The following is a 15,931-nucleotide window of genomic DNA, read 5'->3' on the forward strand; positions in this document are numbered from 1 at the left end:
AAAACATACGCGACGGATACGGATGTGGATGAATTGAAATGGATTAAATGGAAGGCGGTTTTGCATTTCGAGTACACTACTCTCCCATATGGGTGCAGATGATGATGATGACTATGACGATGACGATGGGGATGATGCTCTCAACGACGACGCGACGATAGGGTTGATGGGGTTGAATTTGGTATTTTTTCGTCCTTTTTTTTAAAATGTATGTTGTACGGTGTAGGATTATCCTTTTGGGGTCGTATTTGATGAGCTGTCAGGATAGAAGATTGAAAAGAAATAGAACAAACAAGCAGAGTTTACGTGTGACAAAAAAGCACAAAAACGAAAATAAAACGGGACAAGAATTAATTACTTCTTTCTCTGAAAAGTTGAGTGTTAAAAAGTACTTTTTTTTTCCTCTTTCACTTTATTTTTGTTAAAAAAAAAAACAGAAAGATTAAATTAATGAGATAAAGAGTTTGTTTGGACGAATGAAATTAATATAAAGTTTTTATTTTGTCTGCATCCAAAAAGAGAGAACGAAACATGTTGAATTAGTTAAATTTTTATGCACCATGGTTTTTTTGTTTTGAATAAATAAATAAGTAAAATGAGAAAAAGTTCATATTTTATAAAATGTAAACAGACTACCCGAGTCCATTGTACATCAGGAAGGGGTGGTAAATGGTAATTAAAGAAGGGATGATATAGAAGTGTATATGAGTTTGTAATGTAATGTAATCCTGGGATTAGCCCCACTGTTACCTGTAATTAAATATGCGTTGGTTGAAATCGTGGACTTTGTATATTTAGTATTTTTTTGGAACTTCTTTAAATTTGAAGGGTTTTCCAATAAAAAGTTTCATTTTGATATTCAAGCTAAAGTGTATTTTCTTAAAAAGAATTGATAAACAATGGAACATGATATCAGTCTTATCATGAAATTTTACATTCCCAGCTCACACTTTTGATTTGTTGTGACTTTACTTACTAACTTCATCTTTAAGGTCTTGAATCTATGGTGAAGTATAACCACGTATCTTTTTGCCTCCGTAAGCTACTTAGTCCATGCGAGTCATTTCAGGGATGAAGGGGACCTATGGTTTTGTGTAACGCAATGTATTATTTTCGATTATGCGGAAATGTGTTCATATCCCCGCAGACCAAAGACATACCTTGAAACACTGTTATAAACAACATTAAGCTTACTTTTGTCCCTGAAATCACAATTACTAAAATTTGCACAACCGTATAGTAATAGGGGAATGGTGATTTAGCTAGTATCATTCTTGCTTTAATTAGGGTAATTTTTTGTGTGGTCCATAACATTCCTTACCCTCCATACACTATTCCAATTGTCGTATTTATGTGGTTTGTCCAGGTTTTTTGCAGTTTCAACAAACTAAACTGAAATATTGTTAAGCAGTATTGGAGGAAAATACGTCATTTCTAATGGGGTTCCGGAAATAATAAGACATTTTGTTTTGGTTGGGGTTAAACAGAGCCCATTAGATTGTGACTAGTGTAGGACCTTATTTAGGTCTTCATTTATCTCATAACCTTCACTTTCAATTATATAGACCTAGAGAACAGCTATATCGAAGTTGAACGTCGTCAGCATAAATTTGAAATGACGAATTGAATCCTAAAGACGGCAGTTCATTTATATAAATGGTAAAAAGAAGAGGTCCCAAAATTGATCCTTGGGGGATACCTCGACTAAGACGTTTGATTATTAGCAACGACTGCTTGATACCTTGAAGATAAATATAAAAAAACGAGTTTCACTGATGATGACATTAACTGGAATTTATCCCTTAGTTTGGTGCAAAAATAACTGTGTCAGATGCTTTTGAAAAGTCAAAAAGTGTGAGGAAAGTCAAATGGTTCTTATCAAGACTCTCTCTGATTTCTTTAACTATATTTATGAGAGCTGTTGTGGAGCTATGAACTGGGCGAAACCCGGATTGATTTGGGCATAACATTTCATTTTGATTCAAGTATCGTCTTATCAGTGTGTTTAAGATTTTCTCAAGAACTTCCGATAAAAATGTAGCAATGTTTGTGCTTTTTTTTTTCAAATTTCGGGAAAAACTGCAATCGTTAAAATAGTATTAAAAAGAAGAGTTAGAGGTTTTAAGGTGTATGGAAGGGTCGCTTTTAAAAACACTAGATCAATTTCATCAAAACCCACTGATATAGATTTTATAGATAAGCAAAAATTTAAGAACATCTTCTTAATTCACATTTTAAAAGCTAAAGCCTATAGAGATAGCCTGTCAGCTTCCAAAAAAAGGGATAAAGCTATCATGATGTTCAAAAGATAAGAGAGACTTAAATTTTGTATTAAATTCATCACAGTTAATAGCATTATATGAATTATTGTTATGTTTACCAACACCTTTATCATTAAGATTTTTCCAAAGGTTATAAACAGCCAGAGAAACGGTTTTTTGATTCCCTGATTTTTAGCACAACTTTGTTTCTCAAGTCGTTATAAGCTCTCCGAAACACTTCAAGTCGAAAACTTTTCCATGTTTTATATGCCGTATTGCGTTGATTGATTAGTGTTTTTATATTATTGGTAAACCAAGGAGAGTCCTTGCATCTCAAGATTTTTGTTTTAATTAAGACGAAATGCAAGTTTATCATCAACAGATAACATTTTAGAAATTAGAGACCAATCAATTGACATTAAGTCGTGTTCTAAGCGATAGTAATCTATATTTTTGAAGTCCCTAAAGCTGTAACTATTAAAAGAAACTAAAGGTTCAATATCAAAAGTTAGGTGCAGCAGATCATGATGTCAGAAACAAGACGCAGATAGTTGGTCAAAGAGAAGAATTTTATTTAAGTGGCTTACAAAAAATACATCAAGCATTGTACTTAATTCTCTTGTAATCTTCTGGTAGTACAATCAAGATTTTATTCTAGTATTGAAACCCCATCCATATGCCATATCTTTAATGTGACTCCACAGAACAAAGTATAAAGGTGGTAATTCACAAGACTTTACTTGTAAGTGTGAACAACTCTGCGAAACACGGTCAGGAATCTGTCCTTTCAAAATTGCGATTGCTTCGTTGCTTCTTTGGCACGTAACGTCGGTCGTCTTGTTTTAAATATACTTCGTCAACATAAACTCAAATTCCGTTTATAAAAAATCAATACTCCCAACATCGTTACATTTTTGCTAACCTCGTTTTCAAACATAATAAGGTCCAATATCGCCAAAAGCTGAAAAACACAGCGAAACATTCATTCTTGGATTTTCCGAGCTCCAAATAAGACAGTTCTGCTTTTTAACGTTGCCCTCCGATACACCTCAAGAACAATACCAGCTAAAATTTGATATTGCTGATGATCGACCAACTTGAATTCTTGAACTTTAAAATCCTTAAAAGCAAATTACGTTTATAATTACGTCTAATTACGTTTATAAATATCTAATTTCAAAGATTGACGAGAAATATACGAAACGTGGTTTTAGTCAAAACTGAGGGTGTAGTTCAAAAATGTTGAGTTATTCTTGATCATCGTAAGCGGTTTCGATTATTTACATTATTTACTTTTTCCAACAGCAGTGCAGCGCATTTAAAGGGGCTTAAGTTTTGCGAAGTGGAAATATGTTTTGTATTGTATTTTCAGTAACAAAGTAGTTTTTATCTGTCAAAAGTTGACAGCTTTAAATTTGACAGGTGCATAAAAAGCAATATTTTGAAAATGAAACTTCTTATAGGAAAACCTTTTTTTTTTCAATTTTGTATCTTCCTGTTTTATATTTTTTTTTAGAAATGAAACAAAAAAAACACAGCTCATCAAAATTTTGAACTCCAAACTCCTGAAATTAAGTCATTAAGTCAAAGTTACATACTTAACGTGGCGCTGCACTGGTCCGTAGAATTGGAAACACCACAATCGAATTTCGAAATTCTGATGTTGCATACATTTAGAGCTCTTTTTGTGCTGGTCACGACTTGGTTCGAAAATCCCTTCCCCCTCACACTTGTGGTGTTCCCAGCTTGACGTCAAGGGGTGGAGATACTATTTTGGAGTTTTGCTAACTTAGGAGCCCAAAAATAGCCCTAAATTCCTTCATCATCAGTTTTTTGAAATTATGAACCTAAAGGTGTAGTGTTTTCCTCTTGTCGTCAAGCTGGGAATACCACAAGTGTGAGGGGGAAGGGATGTTTTGAACCAAGTCGGGATTAGAGCACTATATTAGCACTAAAAGAGAACTAAATCACCCTATCATTAGAATTTCGAAATTAGATTCGCTCTACGTGATTCAGCCATCTAAGTCGTACGACTTTTATTCTTGTGGCTTAGTCTACTAAGCAGTATAACCCGTATATATCGTTCCATTTGCTCCTTCATTCACCTTCTCGCGAAGAACTTATCTTTTGAACCGGCCCTTCGTGCTTTCATCCGCTTTTGTCATAGTCCACGCTTCGGAACTGTATAGCAGGACAGGGATTATAAAGGTCTAACGTAGCGCCTTATTGGTCCTTAACTACCTCAAAGTTACTTCTATCGAAGTAACTTTGACCGAGACGTCCATCGGTGTTGTGGGTCCTTTCTTACCCTCATTGACCGCTAAACCCTTTTTGGCAGCCACTGACTCAATACCCACGAAAGCCCCATTGACAACAGGCTGAGTTCTTCCGATAATGTCCATTTCATTACCATAGTCGAGTAATTTTACAGGCACTTGAAAGATAGTACTTCTAGTGTTAACGTAGGAGTTCTGAACAATTTTTTCAAAGACGATGTTGTAGAAATCTCATGACAAGTTTCTGTAAAATTGTTCCCAACCTCTTCAAAATCATCCTGCACAAACAGACGAGTTTTGGAAGGATGTCAAATCTAGACATGGCTCTATACAGCTTGTCCCTGTAGATGATGTCATACGCGGCCTTGAAATTGATGAAAAGATTCTGGGTGTCGATGTGATGTTTTCCACAATCTGTGGTAATGTGAATATTTGACCGACTGTTAGCTTTTTTGGTCTAAATCCACACTGATAATATGTATGTTGTCCGCATTACTTATCTCTGCACTTGTTTGGGGACTGGTGTCAATACCCCAAGAAGATCTGCGCATGTTGTTCAATTGTGGATTCAATTCTGGATTGTGGTTACATTTAGCACCAAACAAAAGTGCTCCTTCCATCTTTGTAGCTGATCTTCTATTGTCACCAAAAGGTTACCGTTCAGATCTAACACGGGATGGTTAGTGTTAGTGCTACTACGCTGTCCGACAAAGTCCTTAGTGATTTTATACAGATCCCTTGAATCTCCTCTTCCTGCACTATGTTCCGCATATCCGCAAGTTTGTCCACCCTTGCCCTCTTGCCAAATCTCACACACCGCTGCACTGTCTTATGAGATGCTCTATACTCGTTTTGTAGAATCAATTTCCGCTGAGCCTCACTTTCATAATTGATTCTAATTTTCAGTGTTCTTCGATATTTGATTTGTCCCAGGTTTCTGGGGATATCTAGGAATCTCTAGCTTTGCCTGTCTGAGTATAGTTTCAGTTCCAGCTTCCATGTAAGTGCTCTTAATTTGGCCCCACAAAGCATCTACCGATAAGCCAGCATGTTCGATGCTCTGTCGCTGAGTGTGGTGACGTAATTACGAAGTGCATTATTGTCATTTAGACCGCTTGTTGAATCTTGGTGGCCTTGCTATACCCTCTGAGCCAGGCTGTACAGCAGCTGTTCGTAAGCGTTGCAAACCCAGTAGCAAGCGATGGTCACTACCTGCATCACCATTCTTTCGTTACGAACATCGCACAGTGACTTCCTCCATTTCTGCTGTATAATGAAGTGCTCGATTTGATTTTTGGTTCGACCATCGGAGATTCCCAGGTGATTTTGTGGCAGGTCTTCTGCCGAAATAAAGAACCGCCAATTACAAGTTAACGAGCGTTGCAGAAGTCGACAAGCATACCACAATTTTCGTTACGTTCACCTAAGCCACGCACCCAAAACTCGTCCGAGGCCTATGTTATCAGAACCAATTTTGGCATTTAAGTCCCCATGATGATAATGATATCGCCCCCTGGAACCCGGTGTACCCCGAATTCAGATAAAGAAAGGGGGATTTTCGTCCGCTGAAGCCTCATTCGTTGGAGCCTAGCATTGATGAAATCGGTTTCCAGGACATAAGACTTTTGGTAGCTTCTTTAGTGAGCATGATGCCCACACCTTTGATTCTTGGACCTCTGTCTGCCTTCTCTTCGCAAGGGTACAACATTCTCGTTTGGCCCGATTCTGCAGTATATTCCAGCTCATTCTCTCCATTTGATTTCACTCACTCCCAAAATGCTAATATTATGCCGAAGCATTTCACGCTCTACCTGCTCGTACCTACCTGGTGCGTAGAGGGAACAAAAGTTCCATGCTCTAATCTTCGTTCGTGTTTTTTAGCCAAAAGTCCGTTTTGTTGAGTCTGAAGGATTTCTTAATCTTGTTTTTTTTTTCATTATTGATAGCATCACGTTTGTCATTGTTGTATGAAAGATACCGCATCCCCAAATCCAATGCGTGGTTTACTACAGTCGAAGTGACTATAGAAGGATTTGACTTCAAATTTATTTTATTCAAAGTTAATCTGTATTCCAATTAAATCTTATATAACCTTAAACTACGTACAAAAACTCTTCATATAATGTCATGACAAAGAAGACGCATCACAAAACCTTAAATAAACATCAGAAGTTCAGAAAAGACGACTTATTAATTTATTATGTATTTTATTATTATTATATACATCATTGAGCATAATAAATACACAAATATGTACAAAAGAACAAATTTGATGTTCTATCAAATACCAAAAACTCTGCTGTCTGAACCACAATTCCACTTAGCTATTCATCATCATCACGAAAACAGAAGTTCAAAGGGAATTATTAATATATCGAAATGTGAAATCCAATCATAGCCCTATAGGCATTTTGTAGGATGTACATTGTACATATATTATGCAATCATAACCCTTTTAACTTAACCTTATCACGTCCCCCGTATCCTTTCCAATAAATAATAACCCTTTCAAATTGAATGGAAATTCCAATAAAATTTTATTTGACTTTCTTTTAGTCCTAGATACATACACATAGAACAAAGTTAAGTAGGTTTAGGTACAAAGTACAAACTATAACATATGCAATATAACATAACTACCCTTAATCATGACCCTATATAGCATAGCCTATATAACATAACATACATATGTCTAGATATGTTGTGAATATCAAATGAATTAAGGATTTATAAGGATAAATAAATTTAGCCTTGTGAAATGCATTTTCCTGCTACAAAACATTATGTCCTTTCTCTCTCACAGCAGGGATCAGCAAAGATACGAAACATACGACAAAGGACATACAAACAATATAAAATATTATCCTGGGTAATCACATACACAGTACAGAGATAGCAATTATTTTGATCCAAATGTGCGATGCGATGTGATGCGATGCGAAATGTTGTGAAAAGTCGACAACACCGCACTTAACCGCAAAATAAGCTAAATCAAAGTGAATGAAGATCTAACGCAAAAACAAAAACCTTCTTCCCAAATATAGGACTTTTCCGAGGACGATGATGATGACGACGACCGAAGGATGAGAAGGATTGAGGAGAAAGGGGAAAGTTAGCCTTATTTGACTGTCTGTAGACGTTATAGGAAATTTGTATAATTTTGTGTACGGGTTAACCTAGAGCTGTAGAAATAGATTTTTACTCCTCCCAAAGGATACATCAGGCCAAAAGCAAAGCAATAGGCCTATAATAATATTCAATTGCTTTGTTTATACAGACAAAGAAGGACAAGGACGTATAAGCTAATGATATTGGCTTTGAAACAGGGTGTTCCGGTAACAAAAAGGTCTTTAAGTATATCCCCGAAATGTATTGCAGGGAAATTATTTCACGGTGGTGTTTTAACAATATTAAATTTGTAGGTCACTTGAAAGCTTTGATGCTAAGAAAATATCAGTTTAATTTAGAATATTAGTAAATATTTACCACCATTTTACCCTATCAATAGTCAATTTCTTAAAATAACTTTCGGCAAAGTGATACCCCAAAGTGTACCAGAATGAACAAAAATTTTTAAATTTGGCTATAAAATTGCTTGTTTTACCCCAAAATTCGACAAAAACAATACCCATTAGATTTTACCTAGCAAATAACATATTAATCACACAACTTCCCGGTTGTGTTTAAAAATGGGTACCATTTCTTGTTTTGTCCAGCCTATAAAACTAGAATTTAAAAAAAGAATAACCCTTAGCCCACCAGAATCATCAAAGATTGTTAAATTTGCCTATAATATGAATTGTTTTACCCAAAAATTTGACGAAAATAAATACCCATTAGATTTTGCGTAGCAAATAAAATATGCGCCACAAGACTTTCTTGTTTTATTTATAATTGGGTACCATTCCTTAGTTTGGTTCATCATAATAAACTAGACATTTAAAAAAATACCCTTTAAGATTTGCTTTAATATTCTATTTTTAAACTCTGCTTAATTTTTGTTTTCAATTATTCACAACTTTTTGTAATTGGGCATTATTTCTTGTTTTTCTTACCATGTACAAAAAAAAGTACAGAAAATACCCTTAAGACTCTTGTTTGATACATTATTTTCAATGACTAGTTTTATTTTGTAATTATTCACTGTATGAATAATTTATCTATCCACAAAATGACCTTTAAAATGTATTATTCTTAAAAAGTAATAAATTCCTATTTTAACTTGCAAGAAAGTTAATTTTCCCCCATAATACTTTCCCTATGCTGTAACCCAAAAGGCTTTCAATACCAAATTTAAATGTTGAGTACTCTTTATCACACATTTTTTTCGAGAAATAACTGCTAATGTGGAAAAAAATCCGAAAAAAAACAATTTTCTTAAATGGGCAATTTTACCCCATTTAAACGCACAAAAAAGAAAAACAAAAATCCAACAAAAGTTCACCTTAAAACAATCCCTTTCCAATGATTCAGGGACCATTTTGGTATAGGGTATATTTATATTGATTTTTGGCTTCTTTCTTATTTACTCAAAACCTAGCAAAACTTTAAAAATTATTTACCCATTTCATTGCATTGAAAGAAAACAAAGAAAAATGAAAGAAAGTTCAATTTTTCCCATACAAGCTTCTCTAAGCTGTAACCCTTTTAACTTTATATAACAAATTGAAATATTGTGGATTGGATACTCATTATAAAACATTTGTTTTTAAAAGATAACTGCTTATGTGGAAAAAAATCCGTCGAATCTGTTTTCATACAGAAACGAAAACGTCTTTCTAAAATGGGCGTTAATACCCCATTTAAACTCACTAAAAGAAAACAAAAATCCAAGAAAAGTTTACCCTAAAACAACCCTTTACAAATGAGTCAAAGAATTTTTAGAAATTGGGAAAATTCATATTTATTATTGGCTTCATCTTTATTTACCCAAGAACTAGAAAATCTTTGAAAATTCTCTAGCCTTTATTTTATCGTTTGCTTAACACAGTAAATCAGGCAGGGACTTATTTATATTGGGTATGTGTTTATTTGTTGGCTTCAGCCCTATTTACCAACAAAATAGGATAACTTTTCTGCCCCTTTCCCCTCCAAAATACTTAAAAACCTCTATTTTTAATATCCCCCTTTTAAAATATGTTAAAAATAGGGAACTAGTTTTTTTTATCCAATGTTACGCTTCTAAAATAAATTTGCTGTTACATATGTTTTCAATGTTTTAAGAGGTCTTATTTTGAAAAATTACTATCTCACAAAAATAATCTTCGGAATCCATTTTTCTGAATCTTACCTTTACGAAATGAGAATATTTGCCATCCCCATACAAATTATATAAATTTACCCTAAAACCATCATCCATATGTTGCACAAAGGGTCCTTTTTCTTTCTGGTGGTTAAATTTTAAATGTTTGTTGCTTTTACCCATATTTACCCTAATACTAATTTTAAAAATGTTCAATCCTTTCGAAATTATTTTTTTTTTAAATACACTTTAAAAAACGAATTGAAATTCCGAATATTGGGTTCTAGTGTTTTTTTTAAACCCTCTTAAAAGCAATATTTGAAAATTAAAATATCCCTAAAACTTTGCTATCATATTATTCTTAGTTTCTGTATCTTCAAATTGTTCCCTTTTTTCTCTCACTGTGTTTTAACATTTAAAGGGTATGCGTAATCCATTAAGTGGGTGAAAATTATAAAAGTGTTTGGGTACTGTTATTTGTCTTGTTTTACCCCCATGTTAATCTGTTAAGAATCAAAAAATCCCTAAATATCTAGTCCAATATAGTTACTTTGCGCACATAAAATCATAATTTATAAATGGGTAATCTAGGTAATGTTTCTTATATACCCCTATTCATTCTAAAAATAACTCAAAATGTTCAATCCCTAAAGTGTCTTCAAATTCGTTCTTCAAAGCATACAAATTACTATATTTAAAAGCTTCTAAATCTTTTCAAAAGTTTTTCACCCTACAAAAAGGAAAATTTTAAAATAACGTATACCCTTTTAACAAAACTCTTCAAAAAATCCTTCGAAGTGTCTTCAAATTCATTCTTCAAATCATAATTACAAACAATTTTAAAAGCTGTTTAATTTTTTCAAAGTTTTTCACCCTATAAAAAAGAACAGGTCAAAAAAAAAATAATACCCCTTTAACAAGACTCTTAATAAAACTCTTCAAAATGTCTTCAAATTCATTCTTCAAGGCATAATTACAAAAAGTTTTTTAATTTTTTCGAAGTTTTTCACCCTATAAATAGGAAAATATCAAAAAACTTATACCCCTTTAACAAGACTCTTCAGAAAACCCTTCAAAGTGTCTTCAAATTCATTCTTCAAAGCATAATAACAAATATATTTAAAAGCTTCAAAATCTTTTTAATAGTTTTTCACCCTATAAAAAGGAAAATTTCAAAAAAAAAAAAACAAATACCCCTTTAACAAGACTCTTAATAAAACTCTTCAAAGTGCCTTCAAATTCGGTTTTCAAAGCATAATTACAATTTTAAAAGCTTTTAATTTTTTTCAAGAGATTTTCACCCTTAATAAGGGGAAAGTTCAAAAACCTTTTACCCTTTTAACAAGACTCTTCAGAAAACTCTTCAAAACTCAAACCTTATTTTTATGTGTTAGAATAACTTCTTCAAATTGTGAAAGAATATTACATTTAGGGTATTTTTTGGATGTTTTGAAAAACTACCACACTAATTCAGGTGGGGAAATTGTATGTAATACTCTTTAACTTTTTGTTGGCAATTACTGATTAGAGTTCTTCGGGAACACCCTTTAAATTAATATTTTGAAGGCTAAACAAGATGCGAACTTAATTGTTTGTTGTTCTACTTGTTTTTGAGTCTTATCGACGACCACTACGACGACGACTCCGACTCCGATGGCCACACATAACAAACGATGTGAAATTCAGTTCCAAGGGCAAACCGAACCGATACATTTCTGTTAACTTTCAGAGTCTGGATTGCAGGAAAAAGGCTCTCATCATTTTTATAATCGACTCAAGACAAAAACGACAATCAACTCAAAAATAAAAATAAAAATTCAAAGATACTCTATAAAAAAGAAGCCCAACTTATCTCTCCTCAGAAACAAACGAGATTATACAGCCTGCAATTTGCGATACAATTAATTGCAATTATGGTCAATTAAATTCCGGTTGCTCTTGATATACGTAGACGTACGTAAAGATACGTTGGTGCGTTTGTTCCTTCGTCCACAACGCATCAAAACATAAACCAACTCACAAACATAATACATTTTTCCAGCATCCAGTTTTTAGGCATATTTCTTAAGCTGATTTATTTTGGGATACGTCCTCCCGTCTTCGTCGTGGTCGTGCCTTCATACATTGCCTGGCTACTTGGCGCTCCAACGAAATTCAAAAACAAAAACCCTAACCTCGCGATAAAAGTTGTCCCTGTTGTTGAAGTTGTTGCTGGCGCAAATGCCCTTCAACCGCCCCTGATGCCCCACCCTAAGCACAACACGATTATATTATTTATATAGTTTTTTGTAGAGAAGAGGAATTGTATAATTGCAAATCAATTATCTCGTTGTGATCGTTAATGTAGATTGTTTTGGGGGTAACCCGTCTTTAGCGGACGTTGTTCCCGTCATCCGTCGTTGTTCGTCTGTCGTATCCGTCGTAGAGTCGAACGACGTCGTCGTCGTCGTAGTCATCGTCGTCGTTGGGCAAGGATAATTCAATTATCGTTGAAAATGGATTTGCATGTGAAAGGCTTACAATAAAGGCCCTATCCCTATATATGCCCTACCTCATAAGGCTCTTCCTCCTCCCACTTCAACACCCCCCCCCCCCCTCCCTTCACTCCACTCGTTTGTTAAGTTTATAAAACAGACAACCTGTTTTATAGGTTATGTTGTTGCTGCTTCAACTCCTTCTATTGCTGCTCCTGCTCCTGCTATATTTTGGTGTAATTGTTGTTGTTTTAGTTCCTGTTACCTGCTGTGTGCCTGTTTATCCTCTACTGGTTTATGTCCATGGGGAGCAATGATAGTGGGATCTGGGAAAATTATTATTATAAGCGGATAAAGCTTTTGTGCAAATTATTTTACTTTGGCTTTGGATGGTCCTGTCCTCGGTCGGTTTTGCCATGTGGTTTTTAGGCAGAGGATTTTCTGGTTTAATTGTGTTGTTTATTGTTGTTGTTGTTGTTTGCATGAATGGTTGAATAATTATACACACACACACATTCAAACAACAGACAGACAGATACAATTTAATGCTAATGACAGAAATAGGGAGCAAGGTTAGGTAGATTTGTACACTGAGCGAAAAGTCGTATGGACTGATTACATAATTTTTGTGTTCATTACATAATGAAATCTTTACTTACTGTAGGGAACTAAGAATGTGTGAACTTGTAACATACAAAAAATGTCGTTTCACTTGGAACTTTTAGTCACGGAAAGGTTAAACTAATATTTAGGTAGTTTTTTTTTGTAATGGTTACAAGCTTTTGTAAGTAGTAAAGTTTATTTTTAACAATTTTGCAAATAATTTTGAGTACATTCAAAACTTTCATTCATTGGTTTAAGACTTCCTACCGCCCGAAAAAACGGAGGAACTTTTCCACTGCATCGAACGACTTGTATCCCAAAACTTGCGCTTCTTAAAAAAGAATTGCAATTATTGTTGCTCGAAAAACTTTGTATTTCGCAATACGTGAAACGTCATTTCGCAAATAACAGCTTCTCTACCCGTTACACTTTGCAAGTTTAGCTTCAGCTGCTTTTGCTCGGAGGTTTCTATCAAGATTCAAGTTTGAGATAATCAATACGCCCAGATATTTTTACTCCTTAACTATTTCCACGAATTCTTCTTGAAAAGTTCATTTTTCCATTCTAGATTAGGTACCTGCCTTCAGCGCTTCTAAATATCATTATTTTGAACTTTGATAAATTATTTGATAGGTTCCAGACTTTGCAATAGTACTAAAGTCTATTCATCATCAGCTGTAATCCGTCTATAGATTCGGACAGGAAGACTATATCGTCAGCATACATGAGACCAGGAATGGATTTTCCACTAAGCACTATACTGCCTCTCACTGAGTTTGTCATATCGTTTATGTGTAGACCAAACAGTAGAGAGCTTAAAACGCATCCTTGCGTAAGTCCCATTGAGGTGTGAAACTAATGGGAAAGTTGTTTTCCATCCCGCACTGCTATTATTTTTGAAGAGATTCCATAACTGTTGAGCTTGTGGGAGAAAGCTTTCCTTTTGCCTTTCGACTTGTAGATTCCTTGCTTTCAATCCAATTGGATAATCTAGTATACATTACTGAAGTAAAAAGCCTTGTCGCAGTGTTTAAAAATGGATTTCCTCTGTAGTTTTTTGAATCTTTAGGGTTGCCTTTTGCATGCAAGTAAATGATGATTGCTGATCGAAAACTCACGGGAGCGTTGGCCGACTCGAAAATTTTATTGAATTCGACAGTAAGGAATTGTAGAAATTTGGAGGTAATGTTTTTGTAAAATTCAAAAGGTATTCTGTCCTCCCCAGGAGCTTTGCCAACTTTAGGATTTTGACAAAACTAATTTGGCCTAATCTTAGCGCCTGCCGCTCAAAACAATTAATCTCTCTGAGTAGATTGGACATTAGCTACCTTATAGGTGTCCTGACTGGGCACTGCTTAATAGGATGGCATGCTATTCGACTTGGAGTCCCTGCAAATGATTTTTGTAGGAGTTGCATGGACAAGGAGAAGAGGGGACAATCTCTCATCTTCTGTGCACATGCCCTGCCTTATCACAAAGACGTAGAATCCACCTTGGAGACTACTACTTTCAACGATACCAGCGATTTAAAAAATTCTGACATTATTTGTCTCCTACGCTTCATTCGGAGCTCCAATTGGTTCGACGAGTTAAGCTGATCAACTGATCCATGTGGTATCACAACGAACCATACTTTGGTCTAAGTGTGTCGGACTTCCCAACCAACAGCCTCTTTAACCTAACCTAACCCCAGAGTTTTGTATATCTACTTCAACTTCGGATGGGGACTTAAAGGGGTTTCATATTGAATTGGAGGCGATATTTGTTTTAAGAATGTCTGTGTGCAGAGCTACAGGCATTGAACTCGCCTTACCTGCCAAAAGCTTCACTGCTTTCCAGATATCAGTTGGGTTTTTAGCCTTGTTCATTGTTTCAATGGTTCTGAGGTCAAAATTTCGTTTTTTAAGCTTTTTTTTTTGTTTGCAGATGAATACAGGACTTGTTATCTGGCGTTCTCAGTAACTTTAAGTAGGCAAAAGAAAGATTTCTATCAAACCACTTTTGCTTATTAGTAATAAAATTACCATTCTTTCAAACGTTTTTTGACAAGCTGTATTTTTTTATAAAAGTTACGAGTGTGTATAGATCGGGAGTTTTCGAAACTTTTGAGGCTACCAGCAAATCTATCTGTCTGTTTATACTGCACTGAAAAATGTTTCTGTTGTTGTCATTTCAATGAAATTTCGGTGGAAGAGAAAATCACGCTGTTTCGTACCGACCTGTTCTTAGCTTAAACGAGACTTCCAACGGCATATGATCGATGATTATTCTGGAGATCCAGTATACAGATATAATACAAAAGTCTTTCCCAGAACACGATGTTCTACGGATAAAAGTAAATTCCCCATCTTGGTCGTCTTCACACCTTCCTTTTAGAATGTGACAATCTGAAGCATCAGTCAGTTCCACTATTTTAGTTCCCTTCGTATCACACACCTCATCTTTTGATTTTCTATCAAAATAAATATGATGTGAATTCGTTCCACTGTTAAAGTTGTTTTGTGATAGGCCAATCCTTCCATTGAAATCACCAACTTCTTGCAGTTTATCGTATTCTTGTTGAAAGTGACTGCAATTCGAATAAATCGGAATCTATTTCATAAAAATCTTCTTAAAATTAGTTTCATCATAGTTTATAATAAAAAGTTAAAATATTATACCGTCGAACTGTGATGAGGGCATTTTCATGTATTCATTATAGATATTATAGACTCATTACATAAGTTTAAATATTGCATACTCAACTTATCTTGAAAAAATACAGGACACTTTAATGAGTAAAGCCATTATGCACTTATTAGCAACATTTATGTATTTATTACAAAGTTCTATGTGTTCATTTCATAAATTTATGTAATCATTACATAAGTATTGTAAAACATTACACTTCTTACATTAATATAATTTAAATGGTCAATTCATAAATCAGCTTACTCATTACATACAAATTGGAATAATCTATGCACTCATTACATGTATTTGCATGCTTATTGCACATATATATTTATGCACTCATTACATATGTAAATCTTATTCGATATGATCGGGGTTTCATTTAGAACCTGCATTGAAATG

General features: G+C 34.5%; 1 protein-coding gene across 5 annotated transcripts in view; it reads left to right on the plus strand.

Annotated features, from left to right (window-relative positions):
* LOC129938670 (putative uncharacterized protein DDB_G0271606) overlaps window positions 1-15,931 on the plus strand; it is a 435,371-nt gene that overhangs the window by 298,627 nt on the left and 120,813 nt on the right. The window lies entirely within an intron of this gene.

Source organism: Eupeodes corollae, chromosome 1, assembly GCF_945859685.1.
Source record: "Eupeodes corollae chromosome 1, idEupCoro1.1, whole genome shotgun sequence".
NCBI classification, from domain to species: Eukaryota; Metazoa; Arthropoda; class Insecta; order Diptera; family Syrphidae; genus Eupeodes; species Eupeodes corollae.